The sequence below is a fragment of the Zeus faber genome (assembly GCF_960531495.2).
Source record: "Zeus faber genome assembly, chromosome: 7".
Classification (NCBI taxonomy): domain Eukaryota; kingdom Metazoa; phylum Chordata; class Actinopteri; order Zeiformes; family Zeidae; genus Zeus; species Zeus faber.
In genome coordinates this window covers 20,187,355-20,207,354 of record NC_137203.1, presented here as the reverse complement: position 1 = coordinate 20,207,354, position 20,000 = coordinate 20,187,355, and the positions used below count along the sequence as shown (strand labels likewise).

General features: G+C 46.9%; 1 protein-coding gene across 1 annotated transcript in view; it reads left to right on the top strand.

Moving 5' to 3' along the window:
• Positions 1 to 20,000, top strand: part of arb2a (ARB2 cotranscriptional regulator A) — a gene marked incomplete at its 3' end in the record, with an annotated part of 168,205 nt that overhangs the window by 118,309 nt on the left and 29,896 nt on the right. The window lies entirely within an intron of this gene.

Sequence of the window (20,000 nt, the reverse complement as noted above, 5' to 3'; positions counted from 1 at the left end):
TTCCGTTCCGTGCCCCCGCGGTGGTCATCTGGCCGCCGTGATGTCACCGCCATCATCAGAATGTGTCCTTAATGTAGGATTAGTGATGAAAGCTGTAATCCTCGACATGACCATGATGGGACATGATGATTGTGGTGTTGTTTGAAGAGTGACACACACACACACACACACACACACACACAAACTCTCTCTCTCTCCCTCCATTTAGAACGTGGGGGCTCTCTTTGAGTCATTACCGGTGTCAGTAAATGCACAAAAGCATCTGTATTTCATTTTTGAAGGAGTGGTATCTCTGTGCGGCCGTCCTATATTTCCATCATCGCCGAGGTGAAGATAGACTTTTTTTTTTTTTTTTTTTCTCCTCTCTCGGTGGTATCACAAGCAGTATAGGTCATTGTGCACATGCTTCACATGTCAGCGGATCCCTCCCTCCTCCCGCTATCTCATCTGGGCGGCTCTAAACACTGTGTTGGGCGCGGAGCCGTGTGGGCGGCCGGGGCCCCCAACATCTTGCGGTGAATCAGCTCCTTGAAATGTCAGCGAGCCTTCAGTACCCAGCCCGCGTGCATTTCATGTCCAAATGTCACTTTTTGCCTCCTCGCCCCCCCATCTGTTAAAGCATACAGCCCACACACACGTGCGCGCGCGCACGCACACACACCCTCCCACACCCGCACTTCCAATCCAAGGTTTGGGCGTTTCCCTGATGTGAAACTCTCCAACTCTCGCCCGTTCCTAAATTTGGCTTTCAGCGCAAACACAACCTTTTGGACGGAGGAATTCCCTCTGTATGCGTGCACTATTGACTCGGGCGCTGTTGACTTTAGCCGTTTCAGCCGAGCTGCCAGCTCAGCTCAGCGCTTCTCTGGTCTTTTTTTTTTTTTAGGGGTGACGGCTCCTCGTGTCAAAGGTCGACTCGGTCACCTTTTGTGTCCTTGGCCGCGGCCATTGTGGCGAAAGTCACAGCGGTGACGAGGTCCGAGGGGGTGGGTGGGGAGGGGGAGGGGCTGTCAGGGCACAGTGACCCGCCGCCTGTGCATGCACACACGCACACACACACACACACACACACACGCACACACGCACACACACACACACACACACACAGTTACTGCCGCTGCTGCCATGACTCTGCTGTTATGTGGGTTGCTATGGCAAGAGTTTCTGTGTGTGAATGAGTGTGTGTGAGTTTGTGTATGTGTGTTTCAGTGGTGGGGGCAGGATGGGGGGGATCAAGGTTCTTAACAGAGAAAGTAGACCACCAATTGATGCGTGAAGGCATGGGTGTGTGCGCGCACGCACACACACACACAGGCACACACACACACACACTCACAATATCTAAGGGCTTAAAATATATTAGACCTCTGCTTAAACATGACCACTCAGGAAATTTGTGTGCGTGTTAGTCTGTGTATGCACGCATGTCTTCATCTTCTCTCACTTTTTCTCGTTTTTTTTTTTTTGCGTCCATCTCCATTTCCCCTTCCTTCTCTCTCACTCTCTCTGTCACTCACACTCTGCCTCTCTATCTCTTTCCACTCACTTTCACTCCCTCCTCTCTTGCACCATCACCCACTTCCGCTTACTCATTTCCCTGTGCCCTCGTGTGGCATAGGGTGTCATGCGACGTGTGTGTGTGTGTGTGTGTGTGTGTGTGTGTGTGTGTGTGTGTGTGTGTGTGTGTGTGTGTGTGTGTGTGTGTGTGTGTGTGTGTGTGTGTGTGTGCGTGCGTGCGTGCGTGCGTGCGTGCGTGCGTGCGTGCGTGCGTGCGTGCGTGCGTGCGTGCGTATGCCTGTGTGTGTGTGTGCGTGTGTGTGTGTTTTCCATGCTGCTAGTTCACTTGGCAGAAGGGAGAACGGAGAACCAGCGGGAATGTCTGTCCTGTCTGTTGGTCCTAATCATCTGTGAAGCGACGGCGGTGCCACCGTGGCACAGGGAAACACCGAAATAAGAAGAGAGAGAGAGAAAATGGAGAAAAGAGAGAGAGAGAGGCGCGGCGGGGCGTCCGCTCACATCCCCGTTTCTTGTTGTTCCCAACGTGATGAAAGCTGGATCCCTTCCCTGCCCTCCCCTCCTCCTGACTGGCGACATTCTCTCGCCTTAATCGCTCATTTTTCCTAATCTTTCCTCTTGCCGCGCTCTCCTCTTTTCTCCTTCCCCTCTTTCAAAAGGATTTTTTTTTTTTCCCTTTTCTCTCAAGAAGGTCAGTGCGTTGGCAGCGGCCTGGCACACTGGCAGAATTTTATCAGTTCGGAGCATGCCGAACGCAGGCTAAACGTGCAGATAAAGTGGAACCAATCTCCTGTTGGAAGGCCTCCCTGCATTCGTGTGTGTGTGTGTGTGTGTGTGTGTGTGTGTGTGTGTGTGTGTGTGTGTGTGTGTGTGTGTGTGTGTGTGTGTGTGTGTGTGTGTGTGTGTGTGTGTGTGTGTGTGTGTGTGTGTGTGTGCGCACGTTGCAGGGCAGCTGAGGAGGCTGGCAGGGAGCATAAGTTGTGTGTTTGTTTTGGTGTAGCGTGAGGGGGAGGGTTGCTGAGGCCTTAATAAGATGAGCGAGGGATCAGCCACTAAGTGTCAATCAGTGTCCGAGGTACCCGCCTTGTGTTTTTCTAGCCTGCGCGCGCTTCGTGTGCATGTTTTTTTTCCCCGTTGAAGAAGTTTAGGGGGGTGAGATGCATCGCCATTTCATTGTTCAGTTAAAAGTTTATTTGTGGTGTTTTTAGGGGGTTTTTTTGTTTGTTTTCTTAAAGGAAAACTTTAAACCAGATTCCCCCCTCAAACCTTTCACACACACACACACACACACACACACACACACACACACACACACACACACACACACACACATATACACAGACACGCCAACCTCCTCTTGGGTGATTACTCATTGTCCAAACCGATTATTAATTGCAAAAGCCGAGGAGTCTGAAGGTAAACATTGATTAATAGCTAACAAAGGTAAGTTAATGTCTTACCTGTACTTCAATTACCCGCTCCGCTCCATTACAAGCGTCCCAACACAAGGCTGTAATTAAACGGGACCTATTATACTCTTTTTTACGCAAGTTAATATAGGTCTCTGAGGTCCCCAAAACATGTTTTTGAATATTTTTGCTAAAAATACGACTCAGATTATGCATTCTAGCCATTCTAACATACCTCTTTACCCCCTTATTCCAAAACAAGCTGTTCTTTGTGGGAGGAGCCATCCTCTCGGGGCCCGAGTTCTGTGAGCCAATGGGGTTTGAGCACAAGTCCCGGGTTCTGTGGGCCAATGGGGTCTGGGCATGGCTTCCAGGGTTTCACTGTTTTCACTCCATAACTTTCACTGATTTCACCTTATCGGTCCACAAAAATCTGTTTCGGAACAAATTTGAGGTGATAAATAAGCAAGCCAGTTGCGGAATCTTCACTCATATTAGATCTACGAGGCCAAATTTAAAAGTTTGCTCCGGTTGCCGTGCTCCAGGCCTGTGGGAGACGCGGACACCGCACGGCGACGCACCGGGGTTCTCCGACGCCATCCTCACAGTGCTTCGAGTTTAATTGTGTAGAGCATTTGTTACGCAAGGGCAATTGAAAGTGCTTCTCGTAAAAAAAAACAGCTGAAAAGACACAATAAAATGACAGCGATAACTGATGTTAAGGTGCAATTTCAAACAGGCCTGCACATTTAGACGTGGCGGGACACAAAGCCACACCCACTTTTGTCATTGGGACTTGTGGCGACCCCTCCCACTCTGTTTGGGGCTCCGTGTGTGTGTCTGTGCGTGTGTGAGTGTGTGTGTGTGTGTTGTGTGTTGTGTGTTTTCCTGTGTTTTTCCTGTTCCTGTGTAGGAAGGGGGGGGGGGGCATCTTCTGGACGTTTGTTCCAGCAGTGTGGAGCGTAGAAACTAAGCGCTGTTACTTTGTGCTCCGCAGATTCCACTTTGAGCTTCTTTTGTCTCTCGGCCGCTGTCTAGCGTGGTCATTCCTGTACCTGTGAATGCGGTTTCCCTCAGACCCTCACCTTCCCGTTCCTTCACCATTGATCACAACCATTCAACACTCTCGGCCCAAACACACACACACACACACACACACACACACACACACACACACACAGAGTCAGATTGATGTTTGTCGGCTGACTGGCTCAGTTCCAGTTCAGTCACACGGCCCCGCCCCCTCCCGCCCCCCGCAGCGTCTGTTGTTTCAGCTTGGTCGGGTGGAAGTCCATCGCCTCGGCGGCAGATCACATGAAGAGAAGAGTGCGCATGTTTGCATATTTTCAAAAAAGTGTGTTTCCATGTTTGCTTAACCAGTCCGGCACACTTTGCTCAGACCGTCGCAGGAAACTGACAGGTAAACTCTCAGTGAACCGGACTTAACCTCCGACCCCCGAGGTCCAGAGGTAGAATCAGTCTATTGTCTGGATCCGGCCAGTGACAAGGCCCTCCGCACCGCAGCATGGAAAACGCTGACGCAGCAGACCCCTCCACGCACACACACACGCACACACACACACACACACACACACACACACACACACACACACACACACACACGCAATGTTTAAGTTTATGTTAGTTTGGTGAATCAGCAACACACCCGCGCGGCACACTGTTGAATGGCCTGAATATGATTTAATTATCGGCATATTCTAAATTGCTTGAATGGCTTTCATTACTGTTCTCAAGCCTAAACGTTTGAACGAGCGAGGGTGATTCACGGAAGAGCCCTCCTCGTGTCATCGTACATATTTTCTCCTGAAGTGATCTCGCCTCTTGATGTCTGAATGATCCTTCATCCTCTCTCTCTCTCTCTCTCTCTCTCTCTCTCTCTCTCTCTCTCTCTCTCTCTCTCTCTCTCGGAGTGAGTCTGACTGACGGCCAAAATACAGCATGCGGGTTGGCGCAGCGCTCGGGCGTGGCGCGGAGCGTGTTTTTTTTTTCCACCGGCTCCGTGGTGACGCGCCCCAGACGCGTCAATGTTGTCGTAGAGAGAGGATGACTCTTGGAAACAACAATTTCAATCTTTTTTTAACAGTTTGATAATACGTCTTATGTCCGAAATACCACCGATGCTTTTATTAGTTATTGTGTGAAAGATATAACGCAACAACGTGACGTCTGCTTATTACTTGTTTAAAAGTGAGATGACAACATGTTGACCTTGTTTTGACTGTCTCACAATGTGTCCTATGATCTCTGCATGTGCTTTAAGTTCAACACAGTCTTGCAGTCATCCAGTTAAACAGTATAAAAAAGTTTTTATAGAACTCTGCAATAAATAACTTTTAATATAAGTGAAGTTTCGGCGACAACTGTCATTGTTAATTTTGGTCAGTGGGACGTGTTTGCACTGTATTGCATTACTTCTACAGTATGTATTACATGTATGTTTGTTCTTTTTTTACATGTATGTCTTGATCAATAAGAAAATCAGACAGCAGCTCTATGTCTCTGGTACAGTGTAGGCTCATATAAAAAAAAATAGACCTCTCGCAATAAAAAAAAAATTTATATAGAGAAATGCCGCACGGCTGACGTGGCCGGCGTAGCTCCAACATTGGATTAACATGGATTTAATGGGAAGTGTGCACTTACGGCGTGCCGCGCCGACACGCCCAGTGCACTTCTACCGTAAGACGCATTAATCTTCCTATTTGTAGCTCCCCTAGACCCTTGTTGTCGCCGGAAATATCTCAGTTTCGGATACATCTCTGCCTCCTTCTCTCCGTCTCTCTCTCTCTCTCTCTCTTTCTCTCTGTAGGTTGTAGTCATGTTTTTATTCCCCTCTCAAATGGAGATTGGGGCTTAATATTTTTGATCCCTGTGTGTGCGAATTGACAGGTCGGGACCCTGTCGGCACGTGGCTTTGCTGAGCAGAAGCCAAAATTAAAGATGGACACAGCGGACACGTAGGAGCGCAGCGGGGGCTGTCGTGATGCGCAGTCTCACACTTTGTTTTGGTGTTTTTATTCCTCGTTCCGTCTCCCTCCCCTCCCCTCCGTCACGGTTTGTTAACCCAGAGAAGGGTTCATATTCAAGGCAGCGAAAGAAAAAGTCAAAGAGGGAGAGTAAGTGCGGAGTCCGAATATATTTTCGAGAATGGCGTGGAGGCGATCGGAGCTGGAGGGAGAGAGACAGGGCACGTCAAGCCGTACAACAGGCCCTTTCAGTTATTCCCTTTGTTTTCAGTCTCATATGGATTTTTTATCACTGCTGCTTTTTTTTGGAGACGGTAAAAACAGAGTCGATTCAGATGCAGAAGCTTTGTCATGTCATATTGAGCGTGGGGAAGACAACAAGTCTTACCTGTTGTCAAGTTTTCAACACAAGAAAAAGCTCCATATTAAAGTTTTCCCGCAGATTTGAGCGACTGAGATAACCCTGAGTTGAACTGACCAGTCATGACTGTACCAGCCTGTATGTTCTAATGTACTGTGAATGCGTTAATTAGCGTTAAACAAACTGCATGATATTCTTGTGGCAGATTATTAGTAAGGGGATGATATATATATATTTTTAAATGACCATAGCCGCTCACCCCAGGAACTAAAAGAAAAAAAGTTAATCTGGATCAGTTGAATCCTTATTTTATTGTAATTTTAATTATTGTTTTGTTTTTGTTGTGTTTTTTTGAACATTTACTTCATATTAATTCAGGAGTTAAAAGACTATTCTTAAAATGCGTATGGGGGGAAAATTGTTTGGTGTTCGTGTGGGTTAACTAACTCATGATGAAGTAGTATTACCATCACTAGTATTAATGAATTAACCATCAATCACATTGACTTTTTAAAAACCACCAAATTGCCCCTAATCCTTATCGAGCCTTGAATTATATTTAAATTTAAATATTTTTGTGTGTTGTGTGGAGGAATCAGGTCTTCCTCCGTTCCATTGTCAGGTCACACTATGTCTGTCTTGAGAGGACATTGCCTTGCAAATGGTAAATGGTCTGCATTTTATACAGCGCTTTTCCAGTCTTGCAACCACTCAAAGCACTTTACAATACACGCCTCACATTCACCCATTCACACACACATTCATATGTCGATGGCAGCTAGAACCATGCAAGGTGCACACCAGCGCATCGAGAGCACTTTAGGGTTCAGTGTCTTGCTCAAGTTTACTTCGACGTGCTGCCAGGAGGAACAGGGGATTGAACCAGGAACCCTCTAATTACTCGACGACCCGCTCTACCTCCTTCAGTGCTTGTGCACATACATTTGGGTCTCTGATGGGCCTACTAACACACACACTATGAAATAAGACAATTTTATTTATTTATTTATTTTTCCGTTTTTTCTGCCTCGGTGAGAAAACACGATCCAACAAGCCGTTCAGATTTGTCTCCAAACCCTACGTTGCGTTGGGTCTCTTTAGAATTAGAACCGCCCACCCCCTCTGAGTAACTCCACCCACGGCTGGAGCCCCACCGCCAGCGATTCCGGTGGCTCAGAGCTAAGCTATGAGCTAAGCGTGGGAAGTGCTCTGTTGTTGGCTGCACAGACGAGCACAAATCTTTAAAATGAGGCCCTCGTGCATCAAATATGAGTGAAGATTCAGAAGCTGGATTGCTTATTTCTCGCCTCAAATTTGTTCAGAAAAAGGTTCTGGTGGACTGATAAGGGGAAATCAGTGAAAGTTACGGAGTAAATACAACGGAACTCGAACTAAAAACCCCATTGGCTTAACCAGATAACAACGTACACTTCTTCTTCTTCCCTTTGGGCTGCTCCCGTTAGGGGTCGCCACAGCCAATCATCTGCCTCCAATACCTTCTGCTCTGCGCACCTTCCTCCCTGACACCCACCGCCTGCATGTCCTCCCTCACCTTCATCCATAAAGCTTCTCGTTGGCCTTCCTCTTTTCCTCTCGCCTGGCAGCTCCATCCTCAGCATCCTTCTCCCAATGTAACTCTCATCTCTCCTACACACGTGTCCAAACCAGCTCAATCTGGCCTCTCTCACTTTTTCACCAAACTGTCCAACCTGAGCTGTCCCTCTAATGTACTCACATACACTATACTGGTAAAATGTATAGTTTTAGGAAATCGTAAAGAGATTACAGTTTTAAGTTGGTGGGGATAACTGCAGATAACTGTGTTGTCTCAAATGCAATGGCACTGGCATTGCAAGCATTGTGACTTGATAAGCGTCTCGTGAAACCTCAAATTCTATGAACATACGGTACAAACATTTGGCATAAAAACAGCCTGTAACCCTCTTTGGTCACGGTAGCGACAACCGTTTTTTTTGTAAAGTAGTGCCCACTTTTTTCTGTATTCTGTATTTTCTGCATTCAGTCATGACCAAATCAGAATAGTCCACAACTTTTTTTTTTTTTTTTTTTTTTTTTTTTAACTGCTATAGCTGTTCAACTGTATGCGTCACGTACAATTCCACGTAAATCCTTCAAGAAAATATCAAAATTGTAGGTTCCCTCTCTCTCTCTTCTATATATCACTCCCTATCTTTATCACACTCCCCACCCGGCGTGGTATTGAATACATATCTGTGTAATCTCACGGTGCAAGCATCGGCAGGTATGCTTACCGCTGACCATGGATATTTCATCATTATGTACGTCCGTATCGCTTATGCATGTATGAGGGCTGCTGACGTGCACATAATTCCTAATCACGGTTCACATGCGTGGGTTCTTCTCAACGCCCCGCTCCTTGAACATTTAAGGCTGTTGTGATTATGCTAACGGGAAGCATGTCTGGAGAGCCCAGCCTGTGGTCTTCAGTTTCACCCCTGCACTAGGTAAACTCTGTCCAGGAGGCATTTCACCACCTCCTCCTCCTCCCACTCCTCCTCCTCCTCCTCCTCCTCTTCCTATATACGTACACTCCACACATCATCCCAGGGAAAAATGGGGGGGGGGGGGGGGGGGGGGGGCGGTGTCGCATGCATAAACGAAGGTTCAACAAGGTTCAATGAAACACTTATACAATTTGCTGCAATATAGCAGGGTTTTATAATCTCATTATCATCTTAGTGCCAGATTTGCCCATGAGGGCTGTTTCGTATTCGCTCTTATTAGCTCCTCGGATTTGTCCATTTGTCCTTCTGCCCGCCGCCTCTAAGCCAACCACCGAGACAGATTCTTCTGGTGTACGCACCCGCCCTTTTCCTTTGTGTTTTCTCTTTTATTTTAATTTTTTTCCTTCCCCTGGCATGCCTACTGCCCCTTTATTGATGGCTGTTTTAGTTTTACATTTGCCACCGGCAAAGCGGAAGCCAATCAACTGGACAGTCAGTTGATAACTTTTTTTTTATAGTTCTACAAAAATGACTTCATTTCCACACCAATATTTGACACGTTTTAGATGTTTGATTACGTAGATTTTCTAAACCCAAATCTTTATGTTGTGAAGTTTAGCTCCTCCCCATGTACACATCTGTGCTGAAGCAGGGCAAGTTGGTGACCTGATGGGAGGGACATATTTTACAAACAAATTGCGCTATGCACATGAATGACCAACAGTTTAAGATAGCACACCAATTTCCTGCAGATTCCACATTGGAAATACCAAACATCCTTATCGGGCTCGGGAATGAATGCCAACAATACAATTGCATCGTGCATCGCATTTTGTTTTTCCACATAGTGTTTTTAATCATCCCTGGGGTTCAAGGCCAAGCTCTTTCCTCTTCTGAGTACACAGGGTCAGATGGGGGAGCTAACGCACAACGTACAGTGATGTAGCTCAACCGCAGGCTGAGTGAATCCCCCCAAGCCTCTTAGCTGCTGTGGGAAGTGTCCATCCCTGGTCACGCAGAGGGCATCCCCAGATTAGTGCTCCACGGACATGGATCTCATTTGCCCATATGGCCTCCTCTCATTGAGTAGATATACAGGTAGGCTCTAATCCAACCCAGTCTTTACCCCTGACCTCGACATGTGGTGAACTACTAAGAAAAGGGACCCAAACTGTGCATATACCACATGTGACATCAAGAGGATCAAGTGCAAAGATGATTTGGAGTGGGTGAGGGGTAAACGGTGGCAAAGTGTGTTCTCAGTCCCGCTTCTCTTTAAAGAGGACGTGTCTGCCGTGGTTTGTCAACAGGGTCCGCGTCCTGGTCCAAATAGTTGGACGTAACCACGATCATAGCATGCTGCCGCAAGGGCTTCTAGTGACGGTGGTTTGAGGTGTTCCATGCCAGGCATGGACTCATTCCTATAATCTCTTAGAGGGCATGGTAAATCCTAATCACTACTCATAAATGTAATTCTGAGCAATCATCTTCCTCTCATGGTCTTTTAATATGACACCGTCCTCATTGCCAAGTCGCCGCTAAATGGTTTAAAGAGTATCGCGGTGATGGTGTACAATGTTAACAAAATGCAGCCAATTAGCCGGACACTTCTTGCTGGGAGAGGCACGACAGCTGCTGGAATTCCTTAAGATGCATGTGATGTGAGGTGCCATCGTTAGAGTACAGGGTGCAGGTGACCACTCGAAACCATAATTGCACCCGTGATTGGCATTTATCTCCCCCTTTGAGTTGAATGGACACCCAACTATGGATGGAAAATTTATGGAAAACCGAAAAGAGCGTGAAAGGGCCAAGAAGACTTCTTCATTATCAAATTCATATCGATTCAATGCTCATCTGAATTATCTGGTGGGTGAACTCGTCATTTTGGAAGCCTTTTGACACTAACCCGGAAGTTGTCCCAGCAGGTGGTGGCACAAGGTTAGATTAGAGATATAGAGGGGCAGAGTGAGTATTTGAGAGAGTGAGAGAAGGGGAAATGGAGTTGGATGCAAAAAACAAAACAGAGTGAGAGAAGATGAACACATGTGCGCGCGCACCCACACACACACACACACACACACACAAATTGCCTTAGTGGTCATGCTTAGGCAGACGTCTTAATATTTTTTTACCTCTTAGATAGTGTGTGTGTGTGTGTGTGTGTATGTGTGTGTGTGTGTGCGTGCGTGCGTGCGTGCGTGTGTGTTTGAGCACGGATGTTGCTTAAATCTCTCCTTTGTTAGTTTAAACCCACTGTCTCTGTTTAGGTAAAACCTTTATTTTATATTATATTGAGCCATTTTACCCCCTCCTCTCTTCTCATACATGATTAGTTTATAATTAAACGCACATTCAATAAGATTGTTACAAAATGCAAATAAAACAACAGCAAACATGCAAGCTCTGACAATATATTAGGAATGCACATAATTGCCAAAGAGATGATTAGAAATTTGGGAGGAGGAAAAAAAAGATCCTTGAAGCTCCTTGAGAAATAATCAGCCTTTAAATTACAATATTTCTGTTTTTGTTTTTTTTCACGCGGAAAAGAAAATTGAAACTTATTTGTATAATTATGTAAACAGAAACAATGGTAGAGTCTGCAACAAGGCAGCAGTGACCTTCAATTCCCCCACCCCCACCCCCTGGTCGCTCCTGGTTGACAGATAAAAACTTTATTAACCAGCCATCTCCAGCTCAGGAGACAAGCAGTCTGTGACATCGGGCCTGCAATGGTTTTTAGGGGAACACGTAATTAGAGGACGACTCCCTTCCCCTGAAAACAGCGGTTGGGCGCTTGATGCGCGCGCAGGACGGCCACACTCCCAAAACTGCAATTATAGTTGAGTTGTGCCGCCGATTGTGCCCGGAAGTAATGAGATGAGACTACGCTGATCCCTCGCTGATTCTCTGGCTCCTAATCCGGGCTCCTTCTCCTCCTCATCCTTATCCGCCGACATCCTCTGACCATTGACTAATGACCCCTCTGATGCGACCCGTGGCACAAGCAGTCGAGAAACTCCTTTTTTGTTTTGTTTTTGTTTTTGTTTTTGTTTTTGTTTTTGTTTGGGTTTTTTTTCGTAGTGAGCAATTAAGTTTACAATGATGCTTCAGTTTTTTTTCCAAAAATAACAATTTTTTTCCTCTTGTGGAGATTTATGGCCTCTGCAGTTAAAATAAGATGGAAGCGCTTCGAGTAAGACGAAAGCAATTTCCTATCGAAGAATAACTCTACTATTGCTACTTTTTCCTCGTGAAGGTTTGATTGGCTGTGAGCGGGTACAGTTGGTTTTATACTACCAGTTGTTTGGTGCCGTGGTGTTTGGTGCTGTTTGAATGCGGGGTGTGGTCGTTTTGGCGCGTGTGTATTTGTGACTGCGCGTCTTCCCGAGGAGAGGAATGCCGCTCTGTGACCGGGCGTGTTATCAGGCCTGACCTGTGGAGGGCCCTCGTTATCGCGGCAGACAAAAGCCACGCCCCCCTCGCCGCAGTGTCCGCCTAGTGCGCGGTGGCTAACCCTCTATCTAATCAACGTGGACAGGCCGCTTGTCCACGTGCGCGCACCCGCGTACAGCCCCGTAAAATACAACTTGTGCACGGACACGGAGATAGTGAAAGCCCTGCGCATGTAGCCGCACCAACCTCTTATGACCCCCTCCACAACTATCTGGTGCACCGGCACACACACACACACACGCACACACACACTCACACACACACATATAGAGATAACCACATGTACACTCGCATCCTCTCGTGCTATTTGCAGATAGCCTCGGACGGCACAGCGAGGTGTTGGGTCGGGCTAAGTGGTGGACAAAAGGATCAGGTGGAGGGCGCCGCTAGGTCGGCCAGTGGGGGCTCGGGGTAGGGTGGGAACGGATTGTCGGGAGGAGGAGGAGGAAATCAGATTTGGGCCTCCTGACTCACCCCCCCCCCCCCCGCCCAATCCCATCCTCGAAAAAACCCTTGATCACCTGACCTCACTGTGGCACTGCCCCCCCCCATCCTCTGTGTAAGTTCCCAACTCAACCCCCCGCTGCACGGTGCAGACAATTTGTCTCATTTCTGCCCTTGAAGCGTAGAAATGTGGGGTCAACAATTGAAGGCGTAGATTCCATCCAATCCATCCTTGGCGCCATTTTAATCCCTTTTTGTTTTGTCTTGGACAGCACAAAGACCAACAAAATGGAAGCGTATTCCGGCCGTCTTGCCGACGCTTAGGCGCTCCCTTTTCCCCTCACACCTCGCCATCGCGAAATAATACGCGGCCTGATAACAACCCCTTGAACAGATAGAAGGTCGGAGGAGGGCGGAGCCCGGCTCGCTCTTTGTGAAACACTTTTTGAGCGCTAAGTGATGTTGGCACCGGCTCTCGGACCGGGGCTGCGGAGAACCCGAGAGAAGTGAATTACATTTGGCACTCGACAGCTATCAGGCAGTAATTAGTATAGCTAACATCCCAGATGAAGGAGTCAAGTCTAGGTCAGGGTAAAAAACTTCAAGGGTCTTAGCGGGTTGGGGTTGAAGGCCAAGCCGTGGCACCTCACTCCCTGCCTCCGCACCCCCGCCCCGCAGCATAAGCTCATGCCGTGCCTGCTCAGATTTGCTGAAATCTGCGTCGACCCCCTGACCCCGAGGCGACGCGGCCGGTCACATGTCAGCCTGGCTCCTGTAGGCCTCGCTCGCTTTGCGGACCACATTAGACATTAGTCTCCGCAGAGGCCTCCGCCTCCGCCTCCTAATCTGGACCCGGGCCGGCCCCGACCCCGGACCCACTGTGAGACTCGCCTGCTCACACACGATCAGGCTTTTGACATAGACGCCAGCGTACAGTTTAAACCCCCGCTTGGCATTCCTGCCCCGCCGCGGCCCCCGGATCAACCTGCTTCTGTCACATCTCAATACAATCAATAGAGGGACCGCGACGTCTGCGGATCGCCCACCGTTAAGACAAGCGGACATACACACACACACACACACACACACACACACACACACACACATATGTGACACAAAAACTAGATTTTTTCCTTTGTTTGTTTTTTTAAACACAGGGGGAAAAAATGGGTTGTTTTGCACCACGACTCCAGAGATCCTATTGTAATCTCTGGCGTAAACAGTGGTGGTGGTGGTGGTGGATGGGCAAGTGTGTGTGTGTGTGTGTGTGTGTGTGTGTATCTGTGTGTATTAAGCATTCCGCATTCATTCGAGGTTCCTAAAAAAAGAACTATAATCCTCTAATGCAGCCGTAATCTCTCCTAATACATTGAATATTAGTTGACAAAATCACATGATAATAAAGTGATATAAAAATGTTTCTTTCGAATGACAGGATATGCGGAAGGTTTATCCTGAGGTTGTAATTGCGGCCTTGTTTTCTTGACCAGGTCATTGGGTGTAAGGCCGATGTAGTCGTTTATAATAAGATTGTGTGTGTATATCTATTATAGTATATGCAGTATACAGTATATATATACTGTATATATATTACATTACATATTACAGTATATACAGTATGCCCTATATATGTATATAAAGTACATACACAGTGTGTATATATATATATATCTATTAAAGTATATACGGTATATAGTATATATATATATATATATATTACAGTACATGCACAGTGTATATACTGTATATCTATTACAGTATTTACAGTATATATGTATATCTATTACTGTATATACAGTATATATATCAACATTCATCATGTTCATCAGCATACGTTAATGAATTTCAATGCATAAAATGTTCCTTCTAAGTCTTGCAGATGACACTCGTTTTTCTTTTTTAAATAATTTTCTTTTTGATGTGACATTTGCTCATATATTTATATTTATATATATATATATGTATATATATATAAAAGAACTGTTTTGGATAAAGATACAATTTAGGTCTACAGTATCCAAACTTTGTTTCAACTACATTTAATTTATCCCTGCATGCTATTTGTGGCGCACGCTTTATCTCTTTGAATCCTGGCCTAGTTTTCTTTTTTTTTTGTTTTGTTTTTAGAAAACACGGGGCTAAGCTGCACTAGACTAAACTAGACAGCCATTATATCGCTGCACTGTAGGTTTGACCCCTGACCGGCTAAGCTCCCAACTCTAACCCCTCCAACCTTCCCATCCCCCCGGCGGTAAGTCCCTCAACGCACACATGCCCAGCGCCCTGCACGGCCCGGCTGCCTCCCTTCTTGGAAAATGATATTATGGAGTTTAGATCATCCTCCTCGTCTTCTTCATACCCTAATCCTATTTGCGCCGTCATGTGTCGGTGTCAGCAGATGGCGTGTATACTCGTTGCTGGGTGTCTGTGTGCCGCGTATGCGTACGTGGAGGCAGAATTATGAAAAAATGCAGGAGCCCCGGGTCACAGCTGTTTTGGACCGATTCACCGGGCCCCTCGACGTCTCTCCCCGCGTATCCTGAAGAGGGTGGTCCCCCGCCCCGCAGACATTCCCACCCGGGTGTCCAGCAGGGGTGTCAAAATAAAACTACTCGGGGGAACGTGGCCATCAGAGTTCTCGAGTTTACCCCCATCAGCCTTTAATGAAATCGTTAAGCTGGGGGATGGACTGAATGAATCACTGATCAGAAAACCGAGGGAGGGAGGGAGGGAGGGAGGGAGAGGGGTAGAATGGCTTCTCACTGTTTGATGACTCTTAGGTGGAGAGGGAGAGAGAGAGAGAGAGAGAGTGAGAGTGGGCGAGAGTGGGCTGGGGCCAGGCGAGGCGGAGGGAGGCCAGCGGGTGGGGGTCCTTGGCTCGGCTCCAGCAGTTGGCGTCTCGGAGGCCACACTTAGTTCCGGCCCGGTGGCCTCAGTGGGCACGGCGGCCCCGGCTCTCTCTGACCTCCTGACAGAGGATGACTCCTGGTCCTATTTCTATGTCACCGGCCCTTTTTGATTTATCCTTTGATGCTCGGTCTTCCTTTTTTCACCGGCCGCCGCCCATATTGTCTCGATATGAACCAAAATAGGAGTTGATTTGCCAACGCAGTGGGTCCTGGTGGTCAGACTTGGCTTAGCTTCAGGGGAACCTTGTTTGGAAACCCAAAAGTCAAAATGCTGTGTTTGGCGTCGAATTCAGCTCCCCTATGCAGGAAAACAGGCATGTGATGAGGATGGGAGGGAGAAGATGCTACCAGCAGGATTTTCACAGCAATTTGTTGATGCCTAATCGCCAACGATGCCTCCTAATGCCACTGTAAGAGAAAAAAAAAAAAAAAAAATTTCAACATAAAGTAATCCCAAACATCTGTTTCCTGCTCTGATTTTCGTATTCTGTGTTTTCCGGATGACTCTGCTGTCTAATTCTTTCCAGGAGTTTATTTTTCGGGCAAAAGGATTTGTAGTTCGTCGCTATTCAAATCTTTTTTTTTTTTTTTTTTTTTCTTAAATTTGTGCATATATGATGTTTATATTATGTTGTATTATGATGTTTTTATATAGATGGCTGCCCGTGTACCAGAAGTATACCATTGTTTTCTATTCCATCAGTCCCTCCAAAGCTTGATTAATAAGAGTTAAGAGTGAAGAAACTTACCGGGAAAGCATACTTTCATTTTTTTAATGGACATATGAAGTCCCTGAAGTATTGACAATTTCAAAGGCGAAACCAGCGAACCTCCTGAGAAGCACAGGCACAGAAAAACAAAACCAAAGAAGAAAGGTTTCAAGCAGTTTGTGTTTCAAAAAGGAAAACAACTAAAAGAACAATAACGTCCGCCAGGCTCGGACAACTGCCCCGTCGCCGCAACTCCCTCTATATGGTTTCTAGGGGCAAAGAAAAGTGGAGTGAAATAATGAGCGGAGTATTTTATTTTATTTTTTCCCCCTTATCTGTCAGACTTATCTTTGTCACCTAAAAAACTTCCTTGTGCAGCGGTGCCCTTGACTCTGCCTCGGTGAATGGGAGCGATTGGAGCAATCACACTCTGTGAAGTATTTGACATTGTTGGAGTCTTTTGGGGATGGAGAGGACCTATAGTGACAGGCTCATGGAGTACTTTATAATGACAGAAAACTGGCTGCCTTCTGCCTGGCTTCCCATTGCTCCGTCTGATGCTTCCCCCTTAACCTCCATGCCATCCATTTCTCTATTTATTCTCCTTTCTCCCCCCTTCTCTGTTATCTAGCTCTCTCTCTTTGTGTCTCCCTTATTTTCTTTCCACTCACCTCACCGCACCCCTTCCTCCTTTCTCCAAGCCATCCCAGACAATCTGAAGAGATGTATGTCTGCCGAGCATGAACAATGACAAGCCTCTCAGTGGAAATAGCCAATAGATCTTTTGGATTTGGAAACAGAGGGTAGGTTCGCTTTAATAATTTCATTACATACGTGTTTTTTTTTTTTTTTTTTTGGCCCTCTCCAAAACAACGCAAAGCGCTCCACGCCGTAGGTGCCAATGCCGTGGGCGCTCAGGCCCAGGAGCGCCCACGGCATCGGCACCTACGGCGTGAAGGAGGTCCAGCAACAGGGGAAAACCGCGCAGGGTGAGGGAGACGGGCGCAAGTTGTGCGTTGTGCATTACGCATCTGCTCCGCCGTGCCTCCCCGTGCCCCACCACCGGCAGAACCAGAAATCGGCGCCTATGTTTCACACTCATCCGTTATTGGTACAAAAGAACCGGAATTGAGGCAACATTTTATTGTAGAAACGTACTTTTTTTGTGAGATTCACACATTTCTTTCAACTTTCAACAAAAATGCCTTTCTTAGAGTCCTTACATTTATCGAACCCCCCCCGACCCCACCGTCAAAATCCATCATTTTAATTTCAGTAAAAGTTTTCAGCCATTTATGCTGTTGCTCTGATGCTGAAGTCAATGGCTGCCCCGTTGCCAGCCCAGACGGGGTCGATAGCTGCTACATGAGCCCATATTCTCAGACAGGCAGATTTTTTGGAGTCCTAATGAATTGCACCTGTATTGATCTCCGCGGGAAATGTTTGTATGATACAGGAATAATAATACTAATAGAGGTGAGAATTGGAAGAGGCGGGTTCCGTCTGAGGGTGGCCGGTGTGCGGGTGGCTTTGGCTGAGGGAGTTTTATCGGGAGGCAGAAAGGGGGATCAAGATTGGGTATTGACGAGAAGCAGCCCGGGTGACTGAGCCACAGGAGCTTGAAATAAACTGTCGCCGACGCACGGCCAGTCATTACAGTGGAGCCGCCTTGCCCCCCTCAACCTTGAGCCAGTCGATAAGCTATTATAACCATGCAAATTGTGGCCAAATCAGAGACCTGACATATTGGTGTTATATGACTATGCAGCCGCCAGGGTTATACATCATTATCGGGAGCCAACAACAATATGCAATACGCTTCATTGTTGTTCAGTGCATCAGCTCATGAGAGAAAAGCATTAAAATGACGGCGAGACAGAGCTTGTGTTGCTTTAAGTGTGTGTGTGGTTTTTGTGTGAATCATCGTGTTCCTCTGGGTATAGGTTTAACATCCGAGTGACTCCGTTTACGTGCCAAGACCTCGCGCCATGGACACCTTTCTGTTTCGCTCGTTTCATTGTTTTTGCTCTCATGCCGCCCTGACCCCCTTTTATCTTAACTTTCTCTCTCTCTTTCGCCTTCTCTGTCATGGTCTTGCTGTCTCTCCCCCCCCCCCCTTTATCTGCCTCGGCCTCCCTGTCTCTCTCTATCTCCTCTATCTCTGTCAGCGGCAGGCTGCCAGGTCATTTAGTCTCAGCTACAGTGCGTTGCGTCCAGTGCCCAAGCGTTTGGATGATGTAATGTGGGCTAAAGGCTGTGTAAACACCGCTGTGACCTTGGTTTTAGATTTGTCAATAGAGCGGGTTTGGAGAACAGAGAGGAGGATTGTGTGGGATTGAGAGCGTCGTGCCCTGGCTGTTTTGTCGAAGGCCCAACCGATATGATAACCTCAGATACCGCGGCCTTACCTCTGACCCGCAGCTTGCACTCCCCTGTCCCTCTTGTACCGCCTTGTCACACACTGACCCCTTTTCTTCTGCTGACCTCTCCGCACCTCCTTTTTTTGCTTGTTGGCTCTTTGATATCCACTTCGCTTTTCTCCTCTCCAACTTTGCTTTGTTTCCCTTTGATTCAAGTGCATTGCCCCCCCCCCCCCCCCCTTGACTCTACTTATCGTTCTGTGTCTGGCCATTCCATCGCTCTTTGCTCCACCACTCGCTTCATGTCAGTAGTTTCGTGGAAGAGGGGATGGGTCTGGGCTAGGGCAGGGAATGGGCATCAAGGGTTAGATTATGCAGGACAAGCCTGAGTACAGGGGGAATTTATAATGAAAAAGACGCCTTGAGCCGACTAGATAGCGGCGTTGGTCATTGTAAATTGCTTAGGGGCCTCCCCGGGTTACAAGTGTCCAGGTTCAAAGTTTGATCCAGAACAGTTTGAAGGCCACGGAATGCTGGGAAAAAAACTTGAGGCAATAGAGATCAATGGTTTCTCCATTACGTTGTGCATCTCCAATCTATTGGTCCCTTGGTGTTGTGCACGCATTTATTTTGATTAAACGTGCAAGTACTATCTCTGCTGCGCGCTATATAACTTTTTTCCAGTGCCTTGGAAAGTAATGTCCTGGCTTCAAGGGTTAAAAGAGATGCAGGCCAATGAGATACACTATTGATCTGTTAAGAGGTCCAGGGAACTTCCAGGTTTGCGATGCACCGCTCCAGGGTTGAAGTTAGGGGTGTTATACTAGTGGACAAGTGAGATTGATTGTAGTCCAGGTCAATGACTGGATATTTTTAAAGCCGTGCTGGGAAGGCAACAGGCTTAGCATGAGGCTTTTAAATTGTGTAAATCTCAATATTTATTAAGATATGGTAACAGTGCTAGGGTGTGGGAGTTCTCAGATACTCTCTGCCCTTATCTTCCTACAGGCTGTGTTTTCACAGGCTGTCAGAAGTCAGATTTATCAGTATTGGTGATGTGTTGATCCAGTCTCAGGAGCCTGTTTCTTGTCCATTGAAAGAAGGCTAGATTATGCTCTACAGTGGGCATGAACTTTACCCCTATGAACTTTAAAGTAATTACTTTATCTTTTTTCTCTTTTCTTTTTAACAAATGAAAAAATCTAGCCATACGCGCCCCTTTCTGAATTCACGCACACCCCTCTTGCCACTATGATGAGAGATACTGACTATGGCCTTTTTGTGTGGGGCTCTTCATGTGTTCACATGGGTTTCTTCCCATGCCTATAAAATAACCACATGTAAGGTGTGCACTTGTGCC